Source organism: Psammomys obesus, unplaced genomic scaffold (genome assembly GCF_907164565.1).
Source record: "Psammomys obesus unplaced genomic scaffold, mPsaObe1.curated_primary_1811, whole genome shotgun sequence".
NCBI lineage: Eukaryota > Metazoa > Chordata > Mammalia > Rodentia > Muridae > Psammomys > Psammomys obesus.
Window position 1 is genome coordinate 12,735,085 of NW_026594428.1, and position 8,502 is coordinate 12,743,586.

General features: G+C 41.5%; 1 pseudogene; it reads right to left on the minus strand.

Annotated features, from left to right (window-relative positions):
- Positions 1-1,601: 1,601 nt before the first annotated feature.
- On the minus strand, positions 1,602-2,712 carry LOC129685489 (40S ribosomal protein S20-like; annotated as a pseudogene).
- Between the last annotated feature and the right edge of the window lie 5,790 nt (positions 2,713-8,502).

The window sequence follows — 8,502 nt, forward strand, 5'->3', positions numbered from 1 at the left end:
CACTGGGCCTGACGCGTGGTGTGTCTCTATGTGGGGGATTTTCTCACTAGGGGCATGGCATGTTGGCCTTGACTGCTCTACGTTTCTGACTTGGGAGCGATTGCAGCCTCTGGTGCTAAGCACCCACAAAGGTTTTTGAGAAGAGCAAGTCAGAAAGGAGAGAGCTTTGAGTCGGTTGCTCTTGTGTCACCCAGGCCCCAGACTCCTCATTGCCTGTGTAGCTGTCATTTCACATTGACATTTTTGCTGACGCCAACTGTTTTTTAATTATTATTTTAAGAAAATAGCACAAAGATGTTTCAGGGAAGCAGTATCAGAGTCTGATGACAAAAATTCATATTTGCTGTGACTTAATGTAGTCTGGAAGGTCATCAGCTTCCATCCCCCCCCACCTGCCATGCAAGCACTCTGCAGCTGCTGCGCATGCCTGATCTCTTCCAGTATTGGAGTGCCTCTTGTGTCTATTGCTGGAAGCTACATCTGCATTAATTTGTCATTCCTTGGGTGGGAGTTTTACAATGACTTGATTTTCATGAAGCAATAGTGATTTTTTACTCATGTCTTCATTTTCAAATAAGGTGATTTCTTTTAGTCTTCATTTTTTTATTCTTTTTAAAATTATTATTATTTATTACAATTTATTCACTTTGAATCCCAGCTGTGGCCTCCTCCTTCATCCCCTCCCAGTCCCACCCTCCCTCCCGCTTCTCCCCATTTGCTCCTCCTTTAGTCCACTGGTAGGAGAGGACCTCCTCCCCTTCCATCTGACCCTAGCTTATCAGGACTCATCAGGAGGCTGCATTGTCTACCTCTGTGGTCTGGCAAGGCTGCACCTCCCCAGAGAGCTAATATCCAGAATATACAAAGAACTTAAGAAGTTAATCCACAACAAACCAAGTAATCCAATTAAAAATTGGGATACAGAGCTAAACAGAGAATTCTCAATAGAGGAATACTGAATGGCAGAGAAACACTTGAAGAAATATTCAACATCCTTAGTCATCAGGGAAATGCAAATCAAAACAGTCCTGAGATTCTGCCTTACACCCATCAGAATGGCTAAGATAAAAAACTCCAGTGACAACACATGCTGGAGAGGCTGTGGAGAAAGGGGAACCCTCCTCCACTGCTGGTGGGAATGTAAACTTGTACAACCACTTTGGAAATTAATCTAGTGCTTTATTCTTCATTTTGATGTATAATGTTTCCACTCAAACTTTGTAATGTTAAATTATTTGTTTGCTTTTTTGTGACATTATTTGTGCTTTTCAGTAATAACAGAATGCTATTGTTCAAATAAAAATGGTCAATAATTGACACATGATTTATTTATAATAGCTGTTATTGAAAAGTAATTGATCAATATACTAATCTTATTTTGATTCAAGCACAATCTTCACTCAAAACTTTTTTAGTTTTAGCCTCTCAAGATGGCTTAGCAGATAAAGATGCTAGCCACCAAGCCTGTTGATTTGAATTTGATCCAAAGATCATGTAAGTATGCACACACACACACACACACACGAAAAAATTTTTTTATATTTTTGTACTTTTAATTTTTATTTAATAACTGATTAAGTCAATTTATTAAAATAGTTGACTTAGGCATCTGCAACGGTGACTTAAACCTCCACTCCTGGCTCAGTATTGATGGAAGTAATCTGCTTACCAATTTCTGAAAGGCTGTGTAAGTCAATGAGCTGCTTGTGGATTCTCATTTGGAAATGAGCCCATGGTTTGGAACATTTTCTTGGAGTGATTCTCAGTATCTTGGTAGGCATGAGTAGTGGTCCTTTCACTTTCAGATTCTTTTCCTTTTTTTTTTCTTTTTTTTTTTTACACTTTATTTATTTTGTATCCCCCCATGAGCCCCTCCCTCCTCCCCTGCCGATCCCACCCTCCCTCCCCTTTCTGCATGCATGCCACTCCCCAAGTCCACTGATAGGGGAGGTCCTCCTCTCCTTCTTTCTGATCTTAGTCTATCAGTTCTCATCAAAAGTGGCTGCATTGTCCTCTACTGTGGCCTGGTAAGGCTGCTCCCCCCTCAGGGGGAAGTGATCAACGAGCAGGCCAATCAGATTATGTCAGAGGCAGTCCCTCTTCCCATTACTATGGAACCCACTTGGACACTGAACTGCCATGGGCTACACCTGTGCAGGGGTTCCAGGTCATCTCCACAAATAGTCCTTGGTTGGAGTATGAGTCTCTGGGAAGTTCCCTGTGTTCAAATTATCTTGTTCTGTTGCTCTGCTTGTGGAGTTCCCGTTCCCTCCAGCTCTTACTATTTCCCACTTCTTACATAAAATTCCATTCACTCTGCCCATCAGTTGGCCATCAGGCTCAGCATCTGCTTTGACAGTCTATACTGCAGAAGCTTTCAGAGGCCCTCTGTGGCAGGTTTCAAGGTTGTTTCCTGTTTTCTTCTGGTTTTCAGAGGCCCTCTGTAGCGGGTTCCGAGGTTGTTTCCTATTTTCATTTTCTTCTGATGTACATCCTCTTTGCCTTTCAGGATGGGGATTGAACATTTTAGTTAGGGTCCTCTCTTTTGCTTAGTTTGTTTAGATGTACCAGATTCTTTTCCTTTAAGCCTCTGATCAAATGGCACACTCTTTCTCCAGTGACTTCACGATGCAACTGGTGAGTGTGATTCAAATCTTTGTGAATTGTAACTTTGGGTTCCATGGGCATCTTTCTGTTATCTTTAAAATCCATGGCTGAGGCGCAGCTTCCTGACAGATGTGCTCCTCAGCAAAAGTCAACAGCGGTGAGTCAGGATGGGAGCAGACTGAACAGAGCCCCGCTGCACTCACCACCATGTCTCAGAAAGACTGTACTTTTTAAGTGTGTGTGTGTGCATGTGCGTGTGTGTGTTTATCTATGTGGTCATGCACATACTATAGTGTTTGTGTGGAGGTCAGATGACAACTATTGGGAGTTAGTTCTTTCCCCACTGTGTGGGTTCCTGGGATTGATTTAATTGCAAGTGTCTACTGTCTAAACCAACTCACTTGTACCAATCTCCATTTTAAAATGGTGTTTGGAGAAACATACACCTATCTGAGCTTATTTCTGTCTGTCTGTCTATCCGTTTGACCATTTTTTTCTCTCTCTGTTTCTCTGTCTCTGTCTCTCTCTCCGTGAGCTTACACATGTGTGCAATTGCGTTTACATTTGTGGCATGGCTATGGAAACTTGGGTCTGATGTCAGATGTCTTCCTCAATCACTTTTCTGTCTTACTTTTTGAGACTGGGTCTCCCACAGAACTTAGAACTTATGGACTTGGCTAGGCTAGCTGGCCATCAAGCCCCCACAGATCCCCTGGTGTCCTCCCTAGCACTGAAGATACAGACAGGAGTCACTGCCTGGCTTTGTTTTAAAGTGTGCGTTGGTGGGTGCTGGAGATGCAATAACATGGCTCTTCCTGCTTGATTGTGCAATCACTTTACCAGTGGAGACATTTCCCTAGCTTTGAGAAATGACACTTCGTATCCTACAAAGTTACTTCCAGAAGCCCCTATATTCCACTCTCTCTGCATCCAGAGATGAGGGCTCCAATTTATGGTGGTGATAAAACCACAAACAACAAAAGCAAGTGGCTCATTTGCATACAAATAGGATGTTAACCAGCAGATGTTGATAAGCCTTATGAGAAGCAGGTTGGCCTGTCAGGACCATTCCTACAGAGATGGCCAGACAGTGTGAGACAGGCAGAGGAGTTAGATTAAGCAGGGAAGGTAAACAGACATCACTTATCAGTGGTCCCAGCATATGCTTCCTCTGGCTTCAAGAGCTGACCAGTGCAGCCCTTATCTCTGTAGGGCTGGAATTTGGAGTCAGTGTCTGCTAAAGCAGAGAGATTACAAATAATGTGAGGGTCTAATGGACAGTAGCAAGCAGTCAGTCACATGAAAATGGAGGGTTGGCAGTGGAAGCCGGTAGGCCAAGGTAGATGGACAAACATATTACTAAGGAAAGTTGCTTAGGAATCTTTGTAATTGAGGTGTAATCTTCATTTTGTATATTCTTACCATGTTGTTACAAGAATAAAACATAATAAGTTTATAGTAGCTTTTTGAAAAGTTGAAAGTCTGGTCCATCTAAACAGCCAATTTTCAAACAACCTATGTTCAGAATTTAACACGTGTCCAATATGGTATCACTTTGTATGTGTTATTTCCATAGAACATCATCACTGTGATCTGCAATTGAATATGTTTTGTTCACTCTTAAAACCTGCAAGATAGATGACATCATGATTTTATTGTGGAGATTAGAAAATAGAGATAAGGTAATTTGTCATAGATCACAGTGGCCAGCTAACTAAATTAAACCTTCAAGTTGCTTTTCTTCCTGTAACCACCTTCCTTAACCACAATGACACACACACACACACACACACACACACACTCACCTTCCAACCTTAAACCTAACTATGATAATCAGCTTCATTTATAAATACAATATTTTTCAGTGAGGCAGTTCCTCAGGGAGATGGGAATAGATCTATCTGAATATCTAACCACATTGCTCTTGGGCATATGCCCAAAGGAGGCTTTATTCTGCTACAGAAAAGCTTAAGTGTTCAACCATGTTCATTGTTGTTTTATTCAAAATAGCCAGAAATAGGAAACAGCCTAGATGTTTATCAATGGTTGAATGAACAAAAGAAAAATTATGCTACATTTATACAATGGAATATCACTTATCTGTTAAAAATGAAATAATGAAATTTGCAGGAAAATGGATGGAACTAGAAAAGTAATCCTCACTGAAGTAACCCAGATCCAGATAGCCAAATATGGTATATATTCATTTATATTTGGATGTTAGCTCTTAAGTCTTTGATATGTAATCAACAATCAAGATAACCACAGAGGTTAGATACATCATAAGAGAATGGGGGTAGGGAGGAAAAATAGAATAGATATGAATGGATTGGGGACCATAGACAGGATTGGGAGGATCAAATGGGGAGAGAGAGGAAAAAGGGGGATGAGGAAATCTGGAGAGAAACAGAGAAAATAAAGAGCTGTTTAAAGGGCCATATGGAAAATTACTACAGTAGAGCTTTAAAATATATATATTAAAATATAAATATAAATATAAATATATATATATATGAAATTGCCCAATAGAAGGGAAAATAGAGCCCCAACTGGACATCTAACCATCAAATGAAACTTCACATGCCAGGACTGGGTTATATCTAATTGAGTTGTTGGCCAAAGGGGCCCCATGGGAACCCTCAAACAACCTAAGCTAATGTCAAGGCTGTTGGTTGCTCTCCATAGGCTGACAGTAAGGCATTATTGCTGAAGACAACACTTACACAACTCATTGAACATGGAGAAGCCAATCTGGTGCCTACTTAGAACCTTCACTCCTACAGACCAGTGTTCATGGTACATCTCAAGTTGAACTCCACTCCCTCCTCTCCTCCCACTCCACCCTCCCACCCACTTCCCTAATGGTCCCCTGCCTCCTGCCCCATTAAAAACCCACCTTGGCAATCAAGTCCCATTAGAAGTAAGTACCTCCTCTTTCACCGAGGCAAGACAAGTCAGTCCTGCTAAGGAAATGGGCTCCAGAGGGAGGCAACAGAGTCCAAGTCAGAGACATCTCCCACTCCAATTGTTAGGGGACTCATTTGAAGACCAAGCAGCCCATCAGCTTCATATGTGTAGGGGGCCTAGGACCAGTCCCTAGGACCAGTTATTTGGTTGCGGGTTCAGACCCCTTGAACCCCCATGGGCTCAGGTTAGTTGGCTGTGTAGGTTAAGTAGAATATGGTAACCAGGTGTGTTACTTGGGTTTACTTGTAAGATTGGCAGAACCTAAAATCACATAGGGAGAAAGTATCAATGAGGAATTATCTAGGTCATGCTGGCCTGTGGGCATGTCTGTGGGGGTTGTCTTAATTGTTGCTCGATGTAGGAAGCCCTAGGCCTTTGTGGGTGACACCATTCCCTGGAAAGTGAACAGAAGAGGTAGCTAGCTCAGAGATATGCATGTATTCCTTCTGGTCTTGGCTATTGATTTGATGCTTTGAACAGCCCACAGCAATAGGCTGTTACACATATTTGTAAGCCCCAAGCCCTTTCCTCATCTGTGTTAATTTTTTTTCTCCACACAAAGGAAGCTACAGCATCAGACTTTTTGGTAAAGGCCTGTAGTTTCCAGGTGCTTTGGAGATCGAAGCAAGAGGATTGCAGACTACATACCTATTTTGGCTACAAGAGCTAGCTCAGGGCCAACCTGACTGACTTGGCTATCACTTGTCCGAAAAGGAGAAAGAAAAGAAGATGTTGAAGTGGATGTTTCTGGTTTCCTTGAAGACTCGGTGTTGTCCTGTGATATTTTGCTGCACGCTGGGCATGTGATGTTTTGCTGGAGGGTGGCTTGTGAGACGGCATGTGATGTTTTGTTGTGAGCTCTCTCATGTGAGGCACATGACTTTGGCCAGCTGAGAATATTCTTGCGTGGACTCTGAGGAGAGGAGATATATATAGAGAGACCTACACCCACTGAGGTATCTCTTTTTGAATCAAATTTACTGTGCTGATCTTTGTGCTTCAACGCTTGACTTTGCAGAGAGAAACATTCCAGAGAACTTCTCAGGGCAATCCAAGTGAGTCTTGTGGCTTTAGCTGATTTTGTGTTGCTGCTTCATATTGGCCTTTGGACTGGACTGCTGGTATCCTGAGGACTGAGTTTGGTAATCCCCTAAAGGAAGTAGATAAAAGAGGTCTATAGTCCTTTTCCCTACTAATCTCATACCTATGGTCGGGCTTGGAAGTGACATAAAGGCATTTAAGAACCCTAAATAAAGTAGGATTGGTGAAAAATCTAAGCCTACAAGACGTGCTGGGGATAAAGCTCATTGGTAGCACTTGCCTGACCTGTGTGACCTGAGCACCTTTTAAATGCACAAATGCACATGTGCACACACATAGAACATGGTGTTTTAAACTGAACACAACATGAAGGAACGCCTAAAGGATAAGACTAATGACTACTCGCTGGTCGGCAGTGACCATGTAAGACTATAACAGAGCTTGATAATAGCCATTCCCGAATGACACTGTGGCAGTCACAGTGTTGTACCAAAACACATTATTAGATGTTTGTGGTGATTAGGATAAAAAGACACCACTGCTCCGCCCATCTTATAAAGTACAAACACAACTAGATGTAGTAATGCTTTATGATACTTCTAACAAATGGTTACATTACTGTTCTATTTATTATACTGTTTTATCATTAATTCACAATGTGTTCTCACTAATAAAAATGTAAATATAGTGGATTAGGGATGTGGCTTAGTTGTACAATGCTTATCTAGCATCAACGATGCTGTGGGTGTTTTTGGTAAAAAGTTAAAATTTGAGATTATAACATAATTAAATCATTTACCCATTCCCTTTCTTCCTTACAAAACTTCCCATATACTAACCGTCAACCCCCCTTCTTTTTTTTAAAAAATCATGGCCTCTTTTTTCTTTAATTGTTGTTACACCGGTACACATGTGTATCATACATAAACACAACTTGATCAATCTTTATAATGTTACTTGTGTGTACATGTTTTTAGGGTTATCCAGTATGGTATTTGGATAATAGCTGATGCTTCCACTCTCTAAATTCCTTAGATACCTGTAGTTCTTTGTCAATAGTTGAGGCTTCCTGAACTTTCCTCCTTTCTGTTAGCAGTCTATTGGTGTCATCCTTGTTCAAGTAGCCATGTTTAAGTAGCCGTGTTTGGAATAACTTTTCTAGAAGACACAGTCTCACAGTAAACTCCTTGTTTCTCTAGTTCTGACCTTTTTGCCTCCTCCTCTGCGATGTTCCCCTAGCTTAGGTATGGGAATGCTTTGTAGATGTATCCACTGGGACTGGGCTCCTCAACTCTTCATTTGTGTGTGTGTGTGTGTGTGGGGGGGTGCAGTGAACTTTATTGATGGTATTTAAGAGAGTTGAACTTGCCATGGATAGACTCATACTGGAACAATGAAGATGTTTTTGATGGCAACAGTCTCCATTTTGCCGGATGAGCAGGCAGCTCTGGCAATCAGATGCCAAATACAGCCAAATTTGTTTACTCTGGCCTTCACCATTGTGTCTAAGGGACAAGGCTGGCACTGCACAAAAAGATGCAGCTGTCTCTGGAACAGGGAGGAACAGAGAGGCTCAACTCTGCATTTTGCTTGGCTTTGGTCTTCTGTAATGGTGTCTGTCTACTACAAGCAGAAATTTACTTGATGAGTGGTAGGGCTATACTTACCTGTATGTATAAGGACAAATGTTTATATATGGCTTAAGAGATTAGCTAGTTTAGTAAATTAGTGGTTGTATATTATTCGCCAGTTCCATCATTAGCACTGAGTAGTTAGCTAGCTTTCCAGTACCAGGCATGACTTTCTCTTGTTAAGCAAGTTTTAAATCCAATTAGAGAGCTGTTGGTTACAGCCAAGGTATGTATGCCTCTAATGTGCCCTTAGGAC